Source organism: Prionailurus viverrinus, chromosome B1 (genome assembly GCF_022837055.1).
Source record: "Prionailurus viverrinus isolate Anna chromosome B1, UM_Priviv_1.0, whole genome shotgun sequence".
Classification (NCBI taxonomy): Eukaryota; Metazoa; Chordata; class Mammalia; order Carnivora; family Felidae; genus Prionailurus; species Prionailurus viverrinus.
Window position 1 is genome coordinate 193,957,019 of NC_062564.1, and position 22,566 is coordinate 193,979,584.

Sequence of the window (22,566 nt, forward strand, 5' to 3'; positions counted from 1 at the left end):
CCGCGTCGGGCTCTGGGCTGATGGCTCAGAGCCTGGAGCCTGTTTCCGATTCTGTGTCTCCCTCTCTCTCTGCCCCTCCCCTGTTCATGCTCTGTCTCTCTCTGTCCCAAAAATAAATAAACGTTGAAAAAAAAAATTTAAAAAAAAAAAAAAAAGATCAATGTCTTGCTTGCCCATTTTTCCAAAAAGTTGCTATATGAGACTACAGAAAATTCACTTGAGGACGTTTTTCTTAAAAGAAATTGCCTCGTGTTTTTCCACTTTGTTTTCCACCAGTGAGGAAGATGAGAGAAGAAGTCAGCATTTGTTGGATGTGTATTAAGTGCCAGGTGGTTTTAATTTATCATCTTGGCAAATTCTGGAAAGGTGAATTTGAAAAAGAGAAGTTATGGGAGGCCACGTGTCTTAGGTTGGGATTCCCAGAAGCAGAGCCTGAGATCAGGATTTGGGGGCACAAGATTATTGAAGGAGTGTTCTTCAGGTAAAAACAAAAGAAAAAAAGAAAAAAGGGGCTGTCGGTTACCTGGGGCAACTCCGCATCAGGTCTGTCCCTCAGATCTCTTTCTGGGACAAAGGGGCATGCTCCTCTCTTGGCAGACTCTGGAAAAAGTGAAAAGAAGTTAGGCCAAATCACACATACGCCTGCTCACCCTGCATCTGCTGGCCGAAGCAAGTCGCAAGGATAAGCCTCACATCGGTGGGGGTGGGGAAATATACACTCCCTCCTGCAAAGTCCCGTGGCAAAGGGTAGGAATAAACAAGTGGGAATCTAGTCAACCACTGGTGACCTACACAATGTTGCCTGAAGAAATGTCTAATTATTTGCCAACACTTCAAAACTGATTTTAGAATTAAAATTTCGTGCTGCTCCTAACAAATCGTATCGAACAACAATGCAAAAAAAAATTAACAAAGATTCCCATTTCTGAATCCGTGGATGGTGACAGTTGGCTGGTATCAAGGCATGGCTACCTGCTTGGATGCTCTCCACCGTGGCACACTTGACCCATCTCACCCACTCCACCTGGCTGGCTTCCACAGGCTACTGTATCTATTACACCCATGCTCTCTACTCCTTAAAACCATGTTTGGAAGTCAACATCATTGGCTCTATTTTACAGATGTGCAGACTAATGTTCAAGCAGGTTAGGTGAGCCTGTTTGTCACATAGCTGGTAAGTACTAAAGTGGGCTTGCAGGGCCAAAGTCAGTGCTCCTTTCAGCAAGCCACACTGGTTCAGTGGTAGTGGGTCAGCCTCTGTGGATTAGGTTAGGAACGTGGCAAGCACGATCGCATTGAATCTTTGCACTGTTCCCGTGGGCAAGGTAAAGTTATCCTCCTCCATTTGGCAGCTGGTACTCAGAGCAGTTAAACAGCTTCCCCAAAGTCATGGAGGTCACAAGTGACAACATCATGTCACCTTGACTCTCTGAACCACTTTATTAGACTTACTGTCATGTACATGGTCTGCATGTTGGGTGTTTGGAGGTGTTCTCTGGCCTGGGAGAGGGGTCCTGGCATCCACCTTTCTACCATTTGCTGTGTATTTTCAGGGGTTGTCGAGGAGACTTCCAGAGATCAAGAATTGCCACTGACCTGGTAATGGAACAAAGTGGGGAGGCCCCCTTTAAGACCTTGAAATCTCAAGGGCATCTGACAAGGGATTTAGAAATAAGTGGCCCAGTCCCTGCAGGAAATTTTTTCTCTCTCCATTTCTTTTTAACCTTGAGGTGAGCATTTAATGCAATAGGAAGACACAACTTGCACTGATACTACGTGGGGTGGGCCGCAGGGGAACAAGGTCAACAATATCAATGTCCCTAAATCAGGATTGGCAGCATCCTTGAGAAATTCATTTTATGATGGGATGCCTTTCCATTCTCCGTAGAAACAATTACCAGGGTTTTTCGTTTGTTTGTTTGTTTGTTTCTGATTAAGTAACACATGCTCATTGTAGATCATTTGAACACACAGGAACAAGAAGACAAGTAATTCCACTACCCCAATATAAGCATTGCTAATACTCTGATACTTATCTTTCCAGTTTTATTCTTGGCTCATATACATTACAATGTTGATAAGATACAGAATAGACAATGATGTATCCTGCCCCTTTCGTATAATATCGTCTCATGAGCCACCTCTGTTAACTATTCTTTAAAAACATGATTTTAATTTCCATGTAATGACCCACTAATGGAATATACCATAATGTATTAAGCCATTTATTTATGGCTGGTCAACTCCCTTTTTTACATCTCATTAGAATTTCATAATCATTAACAAACTGGTCCAAGGTTGATTAGAGTTTGTTAAATCAAAATTCACTTATTGGGTATTTGCCACGTGCCCAGCACCATTCTGAATGTTGTGTGGGATTCCTGTACCTGGTCCCACCCTCAAAGTGCTTATAATTCACTTAGAGGACAAGTACATAAAATGCTGTCCAAGCATATAAGGCTGAATCTATTCAGAGGATCAACAAAGCACAGAGAATAAAACCTCTAGGAGTTTAAAGGCATTTGATTCACACTCACTGTGTTCTACCCTGTCTGCGTCTTGCTTTGCATCTCACTTAGTCTTTACCACAGCCGGAGGATGTGGGTGTTTTGTACAGGAAGCTCAGAGAAGTTGAACACCTTGCCCAAGGTCACATAGATAGAAAATGGCAAGGTCAATTTTGAACCAACACATGACTCCAAAGCCTGTTCTTTTGCTGGTGTGCCACAGGAAATCCCTCGGGGAAACAGCAAATGCTGTGACTGAGTGTTGGCAGGAACGACTTCGTGACAGAGCAAGAGGGGACAATGCATCGATACACGCACCCACATCTGAGTGTCTGGCTGACTCTCACAATTCGCTCTCTGGCTTCATCTTTTATCCATCACTGCTGTCAAGATGATGTCTCTTATCGCTGGGGATATTGAGGAGTTTGGGTTTTGAACAAAACCTAATGTATCAGCACTCTTGCTGTTTACGTAAAGGTATTTTCAGCACTTGAAGCCATTAAGCTGGAAAAGGCATTGCAAGGTTATTAAAACTATAAATTAAGGGAACTGGTGAAGCATTGTCTATGGCCCTGCCCAGCCCTACCTTCTCCTCCATTCCTATTCTTTCCAGAACTTCACCATCTTGGGCAAAGAAAACATTTCTTCTTTCTCAATGACTTCCAAAGAACTTCTGGAAAGTATTGATTCCTGAGTTAAGCAAACCTGTTTTGAAGGAAGTTCTTCTTTGTGTCTCTTCCAGAGTGGACATGATGTATCTTGAGCTCTTCTCCAATAGGAAGCCATTCTTTCTCTTTTAATTCTTAATTTTTTAAAAGTAGTATTCGCTCCTTGGGGGTTTGCAAATTCTTCTGTTATGAAAGTGTTAATGCTTTTGGAAAGATCTGCAAAAAGTCTCAAACGGTTGTGAAACGGCTTTAACTCCTGAAGCCCACCTGAAGTCCATTGTCACAAAAGTGAAAACTTCTATTTCGTAGAAAAAGTGAATTTTGGAAAACCTGGGCACTAAGGGATCAAACACCTTTCACTTCCTCTAGCCAGTACCGACCAATATTGGCAAGTCCTGTTGTTCCGGGAGAGCTTCCGAGGAGCTCACTCAGGGAGAGGAAGGGTGTGGATATTGTCAAAGCCTACCACTGAGGTAAAGGAGGGCTCAGATTTCCCTGGATTTGCCTTTCTGCCCTAAATCACAAAGCATTTCAAAGGTAGAGGCCTCTGGAATTCACAGGGTTGTTTTCCTATGATAGAAAACCCTGCTTTCCCCTTTCCCCATTTTAGCACCAAATGTCCCTCATCCTGGGAAATTCCTCACTTCCAGGCAGCCCAGCCCATTCGTGCAGCAAAACAGACAAATGCACAATCAGTAGCCACTGCTACAAAGCATCTTTTGCATTCCAGGCACCTCGCACACCCACTCTGGGAAGGAAGGGGGGCGTTAATGTTATTGTTTTACTGGTAGGAAAACTGAGGTGAAGAAACATTGAGGAAGATGCCCAAGGACCCCGAGCAAATAAGCAACAGAACTTAGATGCAATCTCAGGTGTGACTGGCTCACAGCCTGTGCTTTCTCTGCTGCATCGATGGCTTTGAACTCTCATTCTAAATAAGACCAAGGGAAGTGCAACATATAAAGTTAACTAAGAGAAACAGTCAAGCATCAGAGACCGTGAAACCCAGAAAAAATCCTGAAGAACCAGAGTCTTGGTTATACAAGTCAGGTCTACACCTGTGTTCTCCCACTGTCACTAGGCTGCAAGAGAACACCACTGGCTCAGTCACGCTAACGATCGAAAAAGCTGCTGTGCGCTATGGCATTTGGCTGATGAGGAAGTATTCAGACAGATGACATTGGGAACCTACCACAGATAGCCAAGGTTTATCCCATCTGGCCCAATGAAAACTTCCCTTTCCATTGCAATGGAGACTAATCCAGCCTGTCTTAATGACTGGCCTGTAGTTTTGCTGAAGTCCAGAAAGCAGTTAGCAATATCTATGGCCCCTTTGCACTCAATCCAGTTACTTCTGCAACTGGGTTTGGGCAGTTTGCATTTGCCAAGTGCACTTTGGGAGATTCTTTACAAATAATTAGAAAAGAAAGTTGTGTGGGGTGGGGGGAGGCATCTCCAGGGTGGGCCCGTCTCTAACTCAACCCTCTACACAATACCACCACCCAAGAGTGACAGAATGTTGCTTACCTCTCACTGCAGAACTCCAACAATGAGGTGGCAATAATCCCCAGGCTATCATTTTTAATGGAAGGACACAATACTTTTTATTTTATTTTTAACTTAATTTCAAGTTAGTCAACATACAGTGTAGCATTGTTTTCGGCATTGTGCTCATCCCAACAAGTTCCCTCGGTAATGCTTATCACCCAGTTAGCCCGTCCCCCCACCCACCTCCCCTTCAGCAACCCTCAGTTTGTTCTCTGTGTTTAAGAGTCTCTTATGGTTTGCCTCCCTCTCTGTTTTTATCTTATTTTATTTTTCCTTCCCGTCCCCTATGTTCATCTGTTGTGTTTCTTAAGTTCCACATATGGGTGAAATCATATCTTTCTTTGACTTATTTTGCTTAACATAATTCACTCTAGTCTCATCCATGTTGTTGCAAATGGAAAGATTTAATTCTTTTTGACCAAGTATATTCCATTGTACATATATACCACATCGTCTTTATCCATTCATATCAGTTGATGGACATTTGGGGGTCTTTCCACAGTTTGGCTATGGTTGATAGTTCTGCTATACACATTGGGGTGTGTGTGCCCCTTTGAATCAGCATTTTTGTATCCTTTGCATAAATACCTAGTAGTGCAATTGCTGGATCATAGGGTAGTTCTATTTTTAATTTTTTGAGGAACCCTCCATACTGTTTTCCAGAGCAGCTGCACCAGTTTGCATTGTCACCAACGGTGCAAAAGGGTTCCTCTTTCTCCCCTTCCTCGTCAACATCTGTTGATTCCGGAGTTGTTAGTTTTAGCCACCCTGACAGATGTGAGGTGGTATCTCGTTGTGGTTTTGATGATGAGTGATGTTGACATTTTTTCATGTGTCTATTAGCCATCTGGATGACTTCTTTGGAAAAGTGTCTGCTCATGTCTTCTGCCCATTTCTTCACTGGGTGATTTAGTTTTTGGGTGTTGAGTTTGATAAGTTCTTTATAGATTTCGGATACTAACCCTTTATTGGATATGTCATTTGCAAATATCTTCTCCCATTCCATCGGTTGCCTTTTAATTTTGTTGATTGTTTCCTTCACTGTACAGAAGCATTTTATCTTGAGGAGGCCTTAATAGTTCACTTTTGCCCGTTTCTTTTGCTTCTGGAGACATGTCTAGTAAGAAGTTGCTGTGGCTGAGGTCAAAGAGATTGTTCTGGTTTTCCCCTCTAGAATCTTGATGGTTTTCTGTTTTACATTTAGGTCTTTCATCCATTTTGAACTTATTTTTGTGTATGGTGTAAGGAAGTGAGATCACATTATTCTTTAAAAGAGAGTAAATGGTCTCCACTAGCAAATTTAATCTCCCTAGCCATTGAGACCACCGACATCCTTCACTCTTTACTTCCGTTCAATATGTGCACAAGGTTGGCTCCACATTTTAAAGAACCAGACTAATTCTTGCTTCATAGTCTTAGGAAAGAGGTTCCTGGATAACTTCTGATTTAAAATGACTCCCAGTTTAACATGACTTCTAACCACTGCCCTTGAACCAGAGGACAACTGATGTTACAACCATCAAAACCAAATACAGAAGGCACTGTCCAAAACATTTTTGAAAATGAAGAGCGATGAGGGGAGCCTGACCCTAAGATATCCCAAAGCGGAGCGTAAATGAGCCTAGAGGTGGACGCACCAGGGGAGCTCAGAAACACATCAACACATATATCTGCATTCAGGGTATTTTACATTTATGAGAAAAGGATGGGATTAAATATCAGTTAATTGATTGGCTATACATTTCAAAATGATTATCTTATTTTAGTCCACATGTAAAAATTTCAGGTGAATTAAAGACTTCAACTTGGGGCGCCTGGGTGGCGCAGTCGGTTAAGCGTCCGACTTCAGCCAGGTCACGATCTCACGGTCCGTGAGTTCGAGCCCCGTGTCGGGCTCTAGGCTGATGGCTCAGAGCCTGGAGCCTGTTTCCGATTCTGTGTCTCCCTCTCTCTCTGCCCCTCCCCCGTTCATGCTCTGTCTCTCTCTGTCCCAAAAAAAAAAAAAAAAAAAAAAAAGACTTCAACGTAAGACAACAAAAGCAGTAGAAGAAAACAGCAAATCATTAAAATAGGAATTTAGAAATACCTCTCTTCTCTAAACACCAAGACTGTAAAGATGGTTTCGTTTTGTTTTGTCAATACACACATTCGGTAGACAATATTGAATTGTGAAGCGTCTGAACTCCAGAGAGAGTTAGACCTGTGTCCATACCCTGATCTTGACACTTATTGGCTCCGTGACCTGGGGCAAATTAGTCGCCTATCTCTGACTCCCTGTGCTTTCTCTGTAAAAGAAACCTGTTTAATAGTTCCGACTCAAAAGGTTATATTGTGAATTAAATGTGATATGATATGTAAGATGTAACACATATGAAGAAATCAATTATCATTATGAATTATTAATATTTTTAGGGTAAAAGACATAAAGTGAATTTCAAGAACATATAAAAATTAGAAAAGACAAGACAATGTAAACAAGGTCAGGGTTAAGAGTTATGATAACAAGCTTAACAAATTTAAACTCCTCTGTTAAAAGGCAAGCCACAAAAGAGAGACTGAGACAGAAAGAATCGATGCTCAGCAATAAAGAAAAGATGCATGAAAGTAAAAGTGACCCACAATGACAATGAAAAGGCTGGGAAATGATTTATGAGTTACACATAAACAAAAAGAAATCGAGAGTTAAAATATTAATTTTTGGGACACTTGGCTGGCTCAGTTGGTGGAACGTGAGACTCTTGATGTCCAAGTTGTAGGTTCATACCTTACGTTGGGTGTAGAGATTATTTAGACATTTTAAAAAATATTAATTTTAGACAAGTTAAAATCTGTCTTAAAAATTGTAAATTTTATATTGATTAAAAGTGCCACTATATTACAAGTAACATAGCATTAAAATATAAGACTGTTAGAATTCAGGAATTTGAATACCGCACAATAGAATATTAAATAATGTAATTAGGTTGAAATAATAGACACATATTTATCTTTAGACAGATAATTAACAAGTATGCCACGTTTTGATGTAATATACGCAAAAACTTTCCAAACAATAAGTCCAAAAAAAAAAAGCCTTAAGGCATTTTTCCAGTGTAGTAACTATATAGTTTGCCTACTTTGATCACAATATAATGACACAAATATTTAACAGAAATGTAGACAAAATGTTCTTAACCAGACATTTAAAAATTTAAGATGTTCTCCCAAATTAACAATTGGATCATGGAAAAAATAAAATTAATATGCACATGCTATCTTGAAATAAGAAAGTTGAAACCATTGCTCATAAAAACCTATGGTATTTTTTCCTATTCTATTTTCTGGTTATTGCTATGATTTTTGTACATTGATGTCTTCATTGGACAACTTTACTGAATTTTCTCATTAATTCTAATAGTTTTTCATTTCATTCTCTTGTGCTTTTTAAAGTGTATAACCAATTTGCCTGTGAATATTGAAAATTTTCTATCTTTCCAATAGATGTATCTTCTGTTTTCATTACTTTGCTTAATGCACTGGCTAAAATTTAAACTGTGTTAAATAGTGATAGTGATTACAGGCATTTTTGTATTAATCTTGGTTTCAACGAAATTGATTCTTATGTGTTTCTTCATTTAACATAATGCTGTCAATCCTATGATATGTAGACAATATTTTCAGATTTTCTAATCCTTGTCACTCAGTCACCAAGAGAAGTTAAATTTCAGCAAATGCCATTTTGTCAACTAAAGACATCATCAAGTTTACTTTTCCCTGTTGTGCTATTAGTGAGATATATGTTGTGGATTTATTTCCTAACTTCACTAGGTTAAACTCTACTTGGTCATGGTAGATTATTCTCTTAATATGCTGTTACATGATATTTGTTATTATTTCATTTATGCTGCATAGGTCTGTGTTCAGAGTGGAACTAGGCTATTGTTTTCTTCCTTTGTTCTATTTTTACTCCATTATGCCATCAGAATTATGCCATCTGCATAGAATGAGCTTGAAAGTGCCCTATCTTTTCTGGATTCTGTAATAGTTTATATAGTTTAGGTGTAACTATAGGACACCAGAGTGCTTTTGAAAGCACTATAATGATTTTTCTTCAGAGATTTAAGTTCACTTCAAACTGATATAAGAATTAATTAATTTCTGTTGTTATTTTTAGGAGTATTTTCTATTTTGTTTTTCTAACCTTTATTTCCCTGGGCTTTTGGGATTCTCTGAATTGAAGCTTGACTCTTTAATATTCATTCTTTGTTGTTTGAGAATGATACACTTTGAAACTAATAATTTCCATCTGGTGACAGTGTTTGAGGGTCCCTCAAGTTTTTATAAGAATTAACACTCTCACTGTTATTTTTCCCATTGTGTTTATTCAATATTTTTCAATTTATTTACATATTAAAATGAGGATAATTATTGAGATATTGAATGAAGTAACATAGGTAGAAGAAAATACCTGAAAAGGTAAGAGGCACATAGTAAGAATATAAGAAAGTTAGCCATTTTAAAAGTTTTGTCTAATCAAACAAAATGGCAACCCAGGTCCACTAAAGTCTAGCAGGGTCCAGTCCTAGAAGGTTACCTAGAAGGTTATCATTAAGTGTCCAGGCCCAGCATTCATGAAAGCACCTGTTGCCACGTGTGATATTTGCTGGGTCTCTGACTTTTCATAACAAGACAGAAAATGATAGATGTGTCTATCAGAAAAAAAATACAGAATTATTTTTTACAACGGCTTTACTGAAATATAATTTACAAAACATATAATGTATCTATTTAAAATATACGGTTCAGTGTTTTTTAGTGCATTCATAGAATTGAGCCACCATAACTGCAATCAATTTTAGAACACTTTCATCATACTCTGCCAAAACCCCATACCCATAAGCAGTCACTCCACTTTTCCCACAGCCAGCCCATCACAAGCCCTAGGCAACCACTAATCCACTTTCTATCTCTATAAACCTACCTCTTCTGGACATTTCATAAAAGTGGAATCATATAATCTGTGGTCTTTTGTGACTGATTTCTTTCATAGAGAATGATGTTTTCAAGGTTCATCCATGTTGTAGCATGTATCAGTGCTTTAGTCTCTTTATCGCCATATTCCACTTAATGGATGTACATATTCATAAACCATTCATTAATTGATGAACATTTGGGTTGTTTTTACTTCAGGCTATTGTGAATAATGTCACTATACCCATATGTGTACAAAATTTTTAGGTGGATATAGGTTTAATTTCTCTTGGGTATATACTTAGGAGTAGAATCACTGGGTCATACAGTAATGCTATGTTTAAACTTTGAGAAACTTTCAGACTGTTTTCCAAAATGCCTACACCATTTTACATTGCTGCTAGCAATGTATGAGGGTTCCGATTTCTCCACATCCTCACCAACGTTAATTATTGTCTATCTTTTTGATTATAGCCATCCTTGTGAGTGTCAAGTGTTATCTCATTGTGGTTTCAATTTGAATTCCTCTAATGGCTGATGATATTGAGCTCTTCATGAGTTTATGATCATTTGTAGAAATTATTATCTAGTCCAAGATCATGAAGATTTATGCCTATGTTTTCTTCTAAGAGTTTTATCCTTCTGGCTTTTACATTTAGGGCTGTCATCCATTTTGAATTAGTTCTGTGCACAGTATGAGGTAAGAGTCTAAGTTCTTCATTCTCGTGCATGTAGATATCCAGTCGTCCTAGCACCATTTGTTAGAAAGACTATTCCTTCCTTCGTTGAATTATCTTGGCATCCTTCTTGAAAATCAATTAGCCAGAAATGTAAGAGGTGTTTTTTTTCCTTCTGAATTCTCAATTCTATATCATTAATCTGTATGCCTGTTTTTCTGCCAGCACCACACTATCTTGATTATTTTATCTTTGTAGTAAGTTTTGATATCAGGGAATGTGTTTTCTCCAATTTTGTTTTCCTTTTATACAATTGTTTTAGATATTCCGGATCCATTGCAATTCCATATGAATTTTAGAATTACCTTGTCATTTGTGCAAGGAAACTAGCTGGAATTTTGATGAGGATCATGTTGAATCTGTAGATCAATTTGGAAAGTGTTGCCATCTTACTAATATCAATATGATCACCCTTTGCTGGTGAAAATCCAAGACAAGCAGCTGAAAGCATTTTAAACAGATTGGTAAGTTGGCCATGTACACTAGAAATATAAAAATGAGCACTATTTAGATATGTCACAAATAGCCATAGAGAAATAGAATAAACAAAAATGAAAGTACAAATAAAATATCTAGAAACAGTCTTAATTTAATTTTATTTATTTTAATTTGTTAATGTTTATTTTTGAGAGAGAGAGAGAGAGAGAGCACAAAAGGGGGAGGGACAGAGAGAGAGAGGGAGACACAGAATCCGAAGCAGGCTCCAGGCTCTGAGCTGTCAGCACAGAGCCCGAAGCAGGGCTTGAACTCACAAACTGCGATGTCATGACCTGGACCGAACGAAGTCAGAGACTCAACCGACTGAACCACCCAGGCGCCCCAGAGTAATCTTAATTTTAAAAGCACAAAATATTTATAGGCAAAACAATAAAACCACAAAATATCTATGGGCAAAATAATAAAACTCTCCTAAGAGAAAAAAAAAAATAACACAAAGCAATTGGAGGATCTCTCATACACAAGTGCTTGAGACAGACCTAAGCCTAAGCCCTGACTCTTCCTCTAATCAGCTATGTAATTTTCGGTAAGGTAAATAATTTCTCAAGACTTCACTTGTCAAATGAATCCCACAATAGTACCTATTCCACAAGATTATTTTGAGAATTCAATGATATCATATTTAGGTAGCACTTTTGGACTTCAAAAGTATTCATTAAATACTATGCACTGTTATGATTATGTTTCTACGAAGATGTAAGTTCATCTCAAATTAACACAAACATCGCATCGATATTCCAAAATAAATTTTTGTGAGAAACATCAGTTCAACTTTCTTTAAGAAATACAATCAGGCACAAGTGCTAAAAAAGTTTTTGGAAAAATAAGAACACCTGATGTGGAGAGTTTTTTCCTACTTAAATGAAGTATAAAGCATCACTAATTCAAAAATACTATAGTTAATGACAATTGATAGGTTGTGAAACCAGAATACATAGCTAAGAAATAAACTCTAGTATATTTAAGAATTTCATTAATGACATAAATGACATCACAAATTCGTAGCGAGGAAAAATTATTTGATAAATGACATTTCCACAATTAGCTAACTATGAGCGAATGACATACTTGTAAGTACTCAGCACTCACAAGAGAAAAAAATAAATTCCATATGGAATAAGGAGCTAAATGTATAACACAAAAGCATAAAATAAGAAGAAAATATAGCTTTATTATATGTCTGATCTAAAAGACCAACTTCCCAAGTATAAATACAAGAAAGTTGCATGAAAAAAAATTACTTGATCTTATGTCATAAAAATTTAAAACTTCTTCACAAGATGAAAATCAAAAGGAAATCATTAACTGGATGAATTAAGTATTACAAATCTATTACACAAATGGTTACCATTGTTATTAAATAAAAAGCATTTATTAATTGCAAAAATGACAAAACTCAGAGACGAAAAATAGGCCAAGAGTATAATAAAATTTACAAAACTATGCTTATTAATAAATACATGGCAAACGGTCAACCCATCATTAATCAAAGAAATATAAACTTAGCAGCCGTGTACCTGTCTCTCAGATGTCAGGTACAGTCTACTAACTAAACTCACACTCCCAGGTTGACAAACCAGAGGTATTCCAGGCCACTCCCCACTATGTCCATGAACCATCCCTTCCCTCTGTCACGGCTCAATGCAGCCCCCCTGCATCTGCGTTTGTTCTCTCTCTCTCTGTCACTCTGTAACTGACATGAATTGTCTTCTAGTCTTGTAGCATCCATTCTCCTCCCTTCTAGTAACAATGGTCTATTTCCTTTACTTTCTTGGGCGAAATGTTGGTAGAACTAGAAATCAAGGTGCTCTACTCTCTCCTATAGCCAAGGATGTGGCTTGTGATCCAAACAGACTATTCAGAAGATTGGTCCCAGGAAATGTAGTCGGGGAAGAAAGAAAATAAGTAATCTCAAATGGTGATGGGGCACAAAGAACCCGAAACATGAGAGCGGGCTAGAACCTACCTGCAGCTGCTCTCGTGAGGAACCTCAGGTCACAGTAGAACAAACTTGACCTGCAGCCCTTTTACCATAAATATGGATGGCGCCAAGGTACCCCTGAAGTCTGGCAGGAGTTGATCTTAGGAAGTATTCATTAAGTGACAAAATCCAAGGCTTATGAAAGTTGATGCTCCTTTGTCTGATAAATGTTTGTCTCGGGACTTCATGATTTTTATATTCAGAAGCTCAAGCATATGTTTAGAGGGGTGGCCTCTTCCTTTCCACTTCTATTCTGCCACTAGACCTCTTAATTTGTTGTAAGTATTAGATTGTTCCTAATATAATCTTTATTTTTGTATTGTTCAGAGAGCAATGAATGATTCTCTATTTTGAGTATTAGTCTTCAATTGTTTCCATGGAGATCAGCTTCACTTAGAAAGGAAGAGAGGGGACAGCAGGGGCTCAAGGCCAGAGCACATATATTTGGCTCCTCGAGGATGAAAAATCTGAGGCTCCGGGAGGTGAAGTTGTAACCCCATTACCGTGGGCATGAAGTGGTTAAACAATAAAACTCCAGCTGCTGTGCTTGGGAAAGAGGGAAACATGTTTAATCATTTTTATAGCCAATGTAATAGCGTCTGAGTTTCTGCTCAAAGGAGGAATCCATTTTCAGATCAGACCCCAATCAAACGGTTGCTCTTATTGCCAAGAGGAGTGGACTATAAACACAGTGCCAGCCAGACTCGAGAGGAAGAAAGGCAGACATCGAGCATTGTCAGAGCCTGAGATGAGCAGGGTCACGTGAAAACACAGGGCATCCATTCCAGGGACAATACCTTTTTGGAGAGAGTTTTCATCAAATGCTCATATTTAAGATTTTCATCTTGAACAGTGGTATGCAGAAGCCAAGATTTTGTTCTGCAATCTCACATCATGTCAATAATCAAGGAAGACCAGACACCCTGGGTAACTGACCCAGGATGAAAGTTATAGGGATAAACTAGCAAAAGCTAGCTGAGCCTGAGCAACAAATAAAGAGAAATTGGGGCCATGACAAATAAAAAATGTCCTTTTATTCACAACTGGCCAAATGCTTTCACCAGTTCTTTATACGAGGAAAGTAGAAAAGTTATTTCAAAATCCCTTTGCATTTTATTTACATTTTGCTGTGTATTAGTAAACTTAAGTTGACCACTTAACCATTTAGGGCCTGGGTGTCTTGATGGCTAAAGGCAATGGGGGAATTATGAATGATGATTTTTATATGTCAGAGTGGGGGAATCCCAAAGGAACCACTTTCCCAACCAAACTCTCAATCATTTTAGAGTTGAATATGGATTAGGTTATATGGCTATCAAAATACAGCCTTATTATGGAAAATGCTGATACAGAGAACGTGACTTACATCTGCAGGCACTCAGCTTTCCTGGAGTGAATTAGAGAGACTTAGCCAGACAGTCAGAGGTGGCCCTGCAGACCTGAAGAATCCCCTGGAAGCCTGTTTCACCACATGACAGGAAGCCAAGCCAGCTGAGTGTGTGCTTCCTTCATGACAGCCAAGAGAGGACAGAGGGCTGTATCTAGTTTACCTTCTCAGAGTCATGGACCCAGTGAGACACTCCATTGCCCAGGCAGGAAGGGTAACAGAGGTCAGGAGCACTAAGCCAGTGGATGTCCTTGCACGAGGTATGGGGCACACACATCCCATTACCCTGCTCCCACATTAGGGTCCAAAGATTGAACAGTTTTTGAGAAAGCAAATATTCCTCCTGCTGAAACTTGAATTCCCAGTGCTATGATCTGAACTTCCTTTTCAAAGCAATGTACCCCTTCCATGTTCTTCAAGACCAATGCCTTTATACTGATAACAACAGGAAAAATTATCTTTGAGACTTGTTCATAGGATCTGAATGGTACTCCCCACAGGGGAGAGAATATGTCTTTTACTGTGTTACTTACAAAGGAATGAACTACTCATGGTGAGGTTTCAGAGGGTCATGGTATTGGGGAGGGATAGAGAGAAAAGGAAGAAGGAGAAGGCTCAAAACCATGTTATTCTGCCATTTGAGTTCACCGATGAGATTCCAAGTCTTCAGATTTGTGAGATAAGAATAAGAACTGAACTAGTATTTATTGAGTGCATGCTTTTCACCACACTCCATTATAATAGCCCTTGACCTCTTCTGGTAAGAGTCACCTAAGACACTGATCCAGGAAAGTAGTCCTTGTGACAACATCACAGCAGGAGATACAGATTATGGAACAGAGCCGAAGTTAACTCTCCAAAGCCCAAGGTTTTTGTCATAGATGTCATGTGGAGCTACAGCCAAGTTTTGGGAGGGATGTGCGTGTTGGACCCTCAAAGTTTCAAGTTCTCTCCATCATTCTCTTCACCTGTAGATACCTTCCTAACCAAATACCAGTAAGCAGAAAAGCCAAGTTAACCGTCTGGAGGATGGTGGCCGTGGTGTAGGTCAAATTCAACTCAACAATTCATTTTAAAAATTATTTTTGGAATTCCTACAGTGTGAAAGGACCTGAAAAAAAAAGTGGGTCTTGCTTTCTAGGGGTGCTCAACCTACTCAGGGTTTTGGAGACACCCAGAGGCCACCCCCACCAATCCACCAACAGAAAGCTATGATGTTAGAGAACAGAGAAAATGTGCTATGGGCATACAGGAAGAAAGAAGTATTTATTCTACCTTGGAGAAGAGAGGAGTTTTGAATTAAGCTTTTGTGTAAGGGCAGGGAATTAAGCTTTTGTGAGGTTGTGGTTCATCTTGTACCTAAGTGCACGGCTAGTAAAGGGCAGGGTTAATTTAGAAAGAGTTGTTCAACTTCTGGGAATGTGCCACTGTCTTTTCCATATTCTAAGATCTAGTCCTTCCCTGAAGTTCTGTGCATACAGGTCAGAGAAGGGTCCAAGCTACCCACTGTCTTTTTCTGACTTCTCTAAAATGACTGCCTGTGGGCACCCCTCCATACTTTCTAATGACATCCAACACACGGACTGGAGGCAGGGTGGGAAGCTAGGATCAGAGTTTCTCTACATCAAAGATTTATCCACTAAGGCCACTAAGCTCTAGACTCTGAACTAGTCAACTAGGGAAAAAGTCCTTAAAGACCCAAGGTCATGCACAGGTGACCTTCAAAAATGGAGGTTTATTGCACATAGAAAGGCCCACCTTCTTATGGCTATCTCCCATGCATAACTCAGTTCTTGGTTTATACCACACTTCCTCCAGAATCTTCCCTGACTCCCTCAGACCAGGTATGTTGCCTTCTCTGTGCTTCCATATCATCTTGTGCTTTCCTCCACTACAGAATGTACATACTGTCTTATAGTTATCTTTTTACTGTCTTCCCTCACTGGTAGGGAGTGTGTTCTATGATCATAAAGACTGTTTTGTGGTTGGTCATATGCCCAGTGTCTAGCAAAGCAATTGTCCCATATTAGCCATTTTATTCTTTTTTAATTTTTAATGTTTATTTAGTTTTGAGAGAGAGAGAGAGAGAGAGAGAGAGAGAGAGAGAGAGAGGGAGAGAGAGCACAAGCAGGGGAGGGACAGAGAGAGAGGGAGACACAGAATCCGAAACAGGCTCCAGGCTCTGAGCTGTCAGCACAGTGCCTGACTTGGGGCTCGAACTCGTGAACTGGGAGATAATGACCTGAGCTGAAATCAGAGGCCTAACTGATGGAGCCACCCAGGCATCCCCACATAAGACATTTTAATAAATACAAATGTGAAAGAATAAATCAACCATACAATTGCATTCCAGCGACTTTGACATCGGAGTATGTACTAAAGTCAACAGAAAATCAAAGAAAACACTCATTATTGCTTCAGAAAGAAACCCTGAATGAGGTACCTTCTCTTGTTCATCTTGAACTTAGATTTCTACAAAAATAGGAATCGGTCTGTTGATGTTGCCACCACTCAGCATGAAGCATCCCTGTTAGCTTGAATTTATCCCAAGTCACGCTGGAGGTGGCTGGCCGTGTCACAACCAATCTTCTGGGTCAGTCACCATTTGCTCACATGTTAATGCATTGTGCACAGCTGGAGCTTGGGCAATAGACCTGCTTTCGTCTTCAAGTCACAAGTATCAGCAGTTTATCCAAAAGAGAAGCATTTAGAAGCCCTTTCTGGAGCAAAGTCCAGGGAATAGAGAGTCTTTAAAGATGCCACCATCAGCTTATCCCAACCAGACTCAGAAGTAGCCTCCAACCAGCCACACAGACACAGGGCACAAACTGAAACACGCACACGTGGAGAATGAGAAGCTCCAAGCCTCTAGGGGCTGTAGAGATTCCTTAAGTTGGAGCCTTCAGTGGGCTCTAATAAAGACGGCTGAATGAAGGGGACATCGGGGTGAGTGGGGTTCTTGCAGGACGAAGCAACCAAAATCAGGGGTGAATCAATCAGAGAGTGTACCCTCAACTACTTTTTCATATAAACAACAGAACGCATATTGTTTTCCCTTAGAGGAAAGCCTGGCCTGGACAACATTATGATCCAGGCTGTAATTTTCAGAATTTTAAAATGCTAATAATCATTCCGTGTTAGATTTGCATAAGCACACTTAAAGTGTCTTCCTTATTAAACTTTTAAGATTAGCATTAGCATTTTAATTTCTGAAAGATTTATTACATATTATGGCTCCCTTATCAGTAAACGAACACAAACAGTTGGAAATGGAAACACTCCTATTCGTGAGATTCACCCCCTTTTGATAGGAACAACAACAAAAATACCTCAACAGGGAAGAGCCGCTGTGTCTGAACGGTTTCGAGATGCCCCCGCAGCCCCCACTCCTGCTCTGAAAGTCATCATTTGTCTCTGAGGCATTCTGGGAGCTGTCAATGGGCCTCCTTGTTTGGGTCCCGATCAGGAGCCCAGCTTGCGACCCAAGTAAATCTCACCCTCAGGTATAATCAATGCTGGAACCAGTATTTGCTGTCTCATGGAGGCAAGCAGATGAAAAAGCTTCAAATAATTGACCAGGGACATTGCAGGAAGGTCTGCTTACAAGAAAGAACAACAAGGCCCCAGTCCAGGCCTCCTCAACTCAAGGAAGGCTTCCCTGACCACAGCCCACAGTGCTCTTCCTCCAGAGAATTTCTATTATCTTTATTACACTCAATTAAATGCTCATTGAACTATAGACGCTCAGAGCTGGAGGGGATCTCAGGACATCTCAACTTAAGTCCCCAGATTACTGCCTACAGGCGATGTGACCTGCAGATGTACTTTGGATGCATAATGTTTTGGAAAATATTTAATTAGTCAGCAGCATTTAGAACCAGGAAAATTTCTCATAAAAAAAAAAGTATAGAGCTGCTTCTCTTGAAAAGTAAGTAACTCTTACAGTGCCAGGCATGATGTTATTAAACCATAAGCCTATTAAACCATAGGCTCCATGCCCCAAACTCATCCTGTCATCATCTGGTCTATGACGTGGGCACTAGGACTCTGCTAACATTGCCGTTGTGCCCACTGGTTCCCTGTTAGGCTCTGCCGATAGAAGGTTCTAGAGACAGAGAGTCTGGAAGGCTGGAGGAGGAAGAAAGAACACATACCTTCCTGGGTCCTTTCTTTTCTGTCATTGCCACCCGAGTAACAATTCCTGACCCTGGCAGGGCAGAGGCTTCGGTCTGTGGTTTTCCCCTACCTCCCAAACTTTTGCAGTTAGACCCCTCACTGGGATACAGGTACCAGCCAGCTGGCGTTCCCTCTCGGATGTGTGGGTCCCAACTCCACGGGGCCCCTGCTCTAAGCTTCCAGGTTAGCATTGTCCAAGAGAAGGATAATGAGAGCTACAGATGCAAGTCAGGGAAGTGATTTGAAATTTTCTAGTAGCCACTTTAAAAATGATTAAAAAAAAAAAAGCAGGAGAGATGAATTTTGGTAATAAGTTTTGCTCCTCTCAATCTATCCAAACAATGATCTCAACATGTAATCAATACTAAAAACGTCATGAATGAGATAACTTACATCTTTTTTTCCATATTGAGTCTTTAAAATCCAGCATGTATTTTACACACTGCGCATTTCACAACTCAGACTGGCTACATTTCAAGCATTCAAAAGCCGAACGGAGCTGGTGGCTGCCATATTGGATGTCGCAGCTGCAGGTTCTAGGGGTCCCGCTCTCTCTGACCCTCATTTCCACAGCACCAGCAACATGGCAGCTCCCGCAGTTATCAGCTCAGCGTTATCTCGGTGTCCTCCTTATGCCTTTTCAGTTCTCTGATTTCTGCTTAACTATTCCTTATCATTCTCCGTGTTAAAATGATTGATGTGTTTTGGTTTTCCCGAGACATCCTCACCAATACAGGGACTCATACCAACAATCAATTGTTAAGTAGACCCTGCCCCCTCTGCTGAGTCCAGAACTCAGTCTTTGACCCCAGGTCCCATCTGCCTCCAATTCCAAGGCTGTGTAGCAGGTAGGTTATTTATCATTCCCCTTTAGGGAGAATTATGAAGAAAGTGATATTTCTAATATTCTCTCTTTTAAAAGTTGGAAAATAAAGGGAGAACTGATTTTGTGTGCCAAGAAACATGTGAGCAGCCTTTTTTCTTTCTTTTAGGAAGTAAAGACTGTTCCTATGGGTTTCGTCTGTAAATAATAGCTACGTTTCTTACCTCGCACCTTCACTCAATCACGTTGTTCCCCTGGCCCCATGGGTATTTGTGTCTGCAGTCCCCGTTCCAGACTGTTCTGGTTATGAGCCGTCAGAAGATAGAGTCTGCATCCCAGGGACAGCCACTAAGTTTTCTTGACTGGCAATCGACCTGACGGACTGCTGTTGGTCACGTCATAGGTAAGGCTAAGGATGGGCAATGGTAACCGTGACTGTGCATTAGAGTTCACAGGATACCTTTGCCTACATTTCTCACATTGCCTACACTTTCTACATTGCTTTCCTGTGGGAACTGCTCTACAGCCTTGCTTTCTGCTTCACAGCCCAGCCTCTACAAGACTCCGGGCCTTGGCAAAATAAGCTGCCCCATGCAGTGGTTTGGATCGGGATCACTGAAATCGGAGTGCCTGTGCTGAAATTCTGGCCTACCACTTTCCAGCTGGAAGACAAGTTCCTTAACTTCCTCTCTGTGCCTTGGCATGATAATGGTGCTGACCTCATTGGGATGGTGTAAAGGTTACATGTGTTAATACATACCCCAAACTATACTTGGCATATAGTAAACGCTCAATAAGCATTTGGTGGTATCATCACCACCATAAACCATCATCATCTCAGCAGCAGCAGCAGCAGCATCACTTTCTGGCCTGACTAGACCAGCCAAAGGAGGCAGAGATTAAGAATATGCATTTGGGGGCGCCTGGGTGGCACAGTCGGTTAAGCATCCGACTTCGGCTCAGGTCACGATCTCGCGGTCCGTGAGTTCGAGCCCCGCGTCGGGCTCTGGGCTGATGGCTCAGAGCCTGGAGCCTGCTTCCGATTCTGTGTTTCCCTCTCTCTCTGCCCCTCCCCCGTTCATGCTCTGTCTCTCTCTGTCTCAAAAATAAATAAACGTTAAAAAAAATTAAAAAAAAAAGAATATGCATTTGAACAGCAACAAAGAATTTTAGTTGGAATTTTCAAATTTTGATTCTTCCACATACCAGCTGTGTTACCATAGGCAAATCACTTAACCTCTCTTTGTCTCAGTTTTCTCGTATATAAAATCGCAACATATGACTCCAAGGGTTTTGTGGAGGATAAAATGAAATAAAAAAAAAAAAAGAAATATAGTCCTGATGATATGATAAGGGCTGAGAAGAATGCCTATTATTATCATCAGCACCGTTACCACCACCACCACCATCATCGTCATCATTATCTTTCCTCGTGATAAAATACAAGCATGGAGAAATACTTTATCTGTTTAGATTTACTGTGTTCAAGGCCAGGGAACCTACACAAATTGGTGTGGTGTTCCCACTAAAGCCTGAATCATTGCCCATGTTACTCAACCTGTTTTCATAAGTAAACTAAGAGATATAAACTAAAATCCCCAAAATCTTCCTGGTTTAAAATGTTCTATTTTTTAAGCCTATAAATATTCCCATGAATTGGTTTATCTGATAAATTTCAGATGTCCGGAGAGTTTCTAGGACAGAACACAGGAAGAATAAATTTGGAGTGGTAGAAAAAGGGAAGGTCAAATATGGTCAAAATATAGATGGACGGATGGATGGATGAATGTTTATAGATAGATGATAGGAAGGTAGGTAGGTAAGTAGATGATAGATAGATAGACAAGCAAATGACTAAATCAAGCAGGTTCAAAGTTTCATCTAGTACAGGAAATCCTGGGAGGAGGATTCTGTAAAAGGAAAAGAAGAGAGACTAAAAGTTTATTGTACATCCACTCTAGAGGTCAACTTAAACTTGCTGCTTTATCTTATTGTCTCCATATTATGGTTGAGTCCCAGAAATGAACTCTCCAAAGTCACAGCACTTGTAAATGGAAGAACCTGGACTTGAATCAAGGAATATTGAACTCCAGAACCCAAGTTCTGTTTCCAAACAGTTGAGTCTCCTGGTTCAGAGTAAAGCTGGCTGGAAGGACAGCCACAAATCTGAGTCCTTAATTAGAAAAGCAAAGGCAGAATAAGAAATGGTGCTTTGTTAATTTCACAGGAAACCCTCTCCTGTTCCACGTATGAGCAAGATGAATTTAAATGAAACTGTCATCTTGGAAATAAAATTCGCTCCATGTAACCCACTGCTTCTATGCATAATATGCTTATGACTGGCTCTTTGGACATTTGAGTTGGCGTTGACCTCCTTAACCAATTATAAATTCAGGCAAATTTAAAACATTTTACTCTGGAAAACAAAAAACCTTTTTTCATAAACCAATTAGAGGAGCTGAACAAGAAATGGAACACCTTTTCTAGGGATAGAGGATGGGGTTACTTGTCCTTCATTTTCATCACCTGTTTACTCGAGATTTTTCTCACAACAAACAGCTCACACTGTAGAGAATTCCCCATCATCCATGTTAATCAACTGCTGTGCTCCACAGAAACCCTCTCAGCTCAAGCTAATCCTCTCATCAGTTAGATAAATAATATTTTAGACCTTTCTAAGAGTGGTCCAATTGGCTCTGTTATTATGATAAACTTGTTACTTTCATTACCACAATCATGCTCTTTGCTACTCACACCTCAGCAAGAGCCCACCTGGCTTAGGTCAGGGCTTGACATCAGAAAGCCCTGGGGAAAGAGAGGTTTCAATGGAAGTTCAAAGTGTTATCCCAGAACATCCAACAACATCAAAACACTTGGCAGAGGGGGACCAGTTGAGATTGTTTATTATACAGTCATAGACACTGAAACAAAAGTAAGGAAATGGCTTTCCCAGACACTGGCTAGTGAGTGACAGTGTCTCGACTCATGCCTGGGGCTTCTTCTCCATCACTTTGATTCTTTAGGTTGCCATGTTCTCTTCCTTCAAAGAACCAGAACACATTCACTGAAATTCTTCACCCTCCATAGCCCCTGGTTTTCCAATCCATACCAATGCATGAGAGGCACTACAAACAAACCCAAGAGATGGCCATTGTTATGGGTCAGGTTGTGTCCTCCAAAAAGATACCTGTGAATGGGACCTCACCTGGAAATAAGGCTTTTGCAGATGATCTAGTTTTGCAGGTGAAATAAGGTTGTTGCAGATGTCTATGTTCAAGAATGCCTTCAATC